The 2,779-nt window shown below is 48.1% G+C and overlaps 1 non-coding gene across 1 annotated transcript; it reads left to right on the top strand.

Moving 5' to 3' along the window:
- The first annotated feature begins 2,431 nt into the window (after positions 1 to 2,431).
- Trnai-uau lies at positions 2,432 to 2,506 on the top strand. Its single transcript has one exon. It is a non-coding gene; the product is annotated as a tRNA-Ile (tRNA).
- The last annotated feature ends 273 nt before the right edge of the window (positions 2,507 to 2,779 follow it).

Here is a 2,779-nt window from a genome sequence, read left to right as displayed (position 1 = left end):
GACACTTTTGAAGTATTTGCAGCAAGTTAATGAAATTAGCTTGCCGAAGCTAGTTGCAGAAGCAAACTTCCGCAAGTTTTTGTTCTAGCGTAACATTTTAGCAGGTGTTTGCAGAAGGTTCTGGCAGAAGTTACTTGCTAGTGGACACACGCATTTAGGCAAATAAATATGCCTTTCACCGCGGTTTCATTCCCATGTAACGAAATTCCCTAAGGAGGCAAATACCGGCCGTGAAAGCGAACTCGGTATCTGTTCTCAACGCAAAGCATAAGAGTGAAAGATGGGGACCTGTGAACCGTAATATTCCATTCGACTTGGCGGAAAAAGGCGCATTGTTCTTCACGAGTCACACTGCCTGATGGCATGACTTAATGTACAGCGTCCGTGAAACGCCGCCAGCTGATGTAAAGGCCGCGAGTAGGTAGCAGCAATGTTTAATTTAAACCGAGTGGGACGCAGTAGGAAGTGGAGAGAGTGCGCGTGTGGTTTTAAATGCCGGCTGCCCGTTGTGTTCTGGCAGGTACGAGGCGGAAGGCGAAGGCGAGCAGACGTTTGGCAACCGGGGCCGGCGTCTGGGTTGGGGAAGGGGAGAGGGGAGGGGCGCCCACGCAGCCTGTGGACGCGGCTGGACCGGAGTAGACCAGGGCGATAGGCGCAGGGCAGCGTGCGGCGAGCTCTCTCTGTCTCTCTCTCTCTCTCCCTCTCCCTCCCTCTCCCTCTCCCTCTGTGCCTGTCCCGTGAGTGCAGCCTAGCCGGTGTAAGCTGGGGTGAACTGCGGTGCCCGCCACGTGAGATTAGCTAGCGTCTCCAGATCCGCCCGACCGTAACGAGGCATGGATTTCTGTCACGGGTGGCACCAGAACAGCGCTTGTAAGACAGTGTCTTCCAAAGAGCTTCGTTCGTTTCCACAAGACTACGTTGTCTACACCAATCAACTCCGAAATTTTGAGTACATTTTAACTTGCTGCATATGAAGATACTATCTGTTCCCAAAAGAACAGATACCATTGATGACCGTGCAGCTTCTCTAGAATGAAATAATTAAATCTACACCGTAGCTGCAAACAGGCGTTGATATACATCATTGGGGACATTTTGAAAATGTATGCACCGACCTAGTCTCGAACCCGGGATCTGCAACGAATTGACGCATGGGGCAGGGAATGGCAATTGAATCTCAATGTAGACAGGTGTAATGTGCTGCGAATACATAGAAAGAAAGATGCTTTATCATTTAGCTACAGTATAGCAGGTCAGCAACTGGAAGCAGTTAATTTCATAAATTATCTGGGAGTATGCATTAGGAGTGATTTAAAATGGAATGACCATATATAATTAATCGTCGATAAAGCAGATACCAGACTGAGAATCATTGGAAGAATCCTAAGGAAGTGCAATCCGAAAACAAAGGAAGTAGGTTACAGTACGCTTGTTCTCCCACTGCCCGAATACTGCTCAGCAGTGTGGGATCCGTACCAGATAGGGTTGATAGAAGAGATAGAGAAGATCCAACGGAGAGCAGCACGCTTCGTTACAGGATCGTTTAGAAATCGCGATAGCGTTACGGAGATGATAGGTAAACTCCAGTGGAAGACTCTGCAAGAGAGACGCTCAGTAGCTCGGTACGGGCTTTTGCTGAAATTTCTAGAAAATACCTTCACCGAGGAGTCAAGCAGTATATTGCTCCCTCCTACGTATATCTCGCGAAGAGACCATGAGGATGAAGTCAGAGAGATTAGAGCCCACACAGAGGCATACCGACAATCTTTCTTTCCACGAACAATACGAGACTGGAACAGAAGGGAGAACCGATAGAGGTACTCAAAGTACCCTCCGGCACACACCGTCAGGTGGTTTGCGGAGTATGGATGTAGATGTAGATGTAGATCTCCTGCTTACATGGCAGTTGCTCTCTCCATCTGAGCCACCGAGGGTACAGAGGATAGCGCGCCTGCAGGGACTTATCCCCTGCACGTTCCCTGTGAGACCCACATTCCCAACATGTCCACACCACTACATTTGTAGTGCGCCTAATAGATGTTAGCCCTTCACACTCATTACTCGTGGCAGATTAATCTACCAAGTCCCGTACGAGTTGGGGCACGGTGTGTGCGTTTGCACAAGAAGGTCAGTGGCTTCTCTAGAGGAGCTGCACGGTCATCAATGGTGTCTGTTCTATCGGGAACAGATATTACCTTCATATATAATGAAAATATGACTTCTCCTGCCATTGACCTTCTGGTACGAACGCACACACCGTGCCCCAATTCGTACGGGACTTGGTAGATTAATCTGCCACGAGTAATGAGTGAGTGTGATGGGCGAACATCTATTTGGCGCACTACAAATTTAGTGGTGTGGACATGTTGGGAATGTGGGTCTCACAGGGAACGTGCAGGGGATAAGTCCCTGCAGGCGCACTATCCTCTGTGCCCTCGGTGGCTCAGATGGATAGAGCGTCTGCCATATAAGCAGGAGATCCCGGGTTTGAGTCCCGGTCGGGGCACACATTTTCAACACGTCCTTAATTATGTATATCGACGCTTGTTTGCAGCTAGAGTGTCGATTTAATCATCATTTCATTTTAACTTACGTCTAAGAGTGCAACGCTTGTATTTTCAAACGGACCATCGAATTTAACAATAGGTGTATATATTTTCTAAAAAATGGTTCAAATGGCTCTGAGCACTATGGGACTCAACTGCTGAGGTCATTAGTCCCCTAGAACTTAGAACTAGTTAAACCTAACTAACCTAAGGACATCACAAACATCCATGCC

The sequence above is a fragment of the Schistocerca americana genome, chromosome 3 (genome assembly GCF_021461395.2).
Source record: "Schistocerca americana isolate TAMUIC-IGC-003095 chromosome 3, iqSchAmer2.1, whole genome shotgun sequence".
NCBI lineage: Eukaryota > Metazoa > Arthropoda > Insecta > Orthoptera > Acrididae > Schistocerca > Schistocerca americana.
Note: the sequence above shows the minus strand (reverse complement) of the source record. Positions and strands in the feature narration are given on the sequence as shown.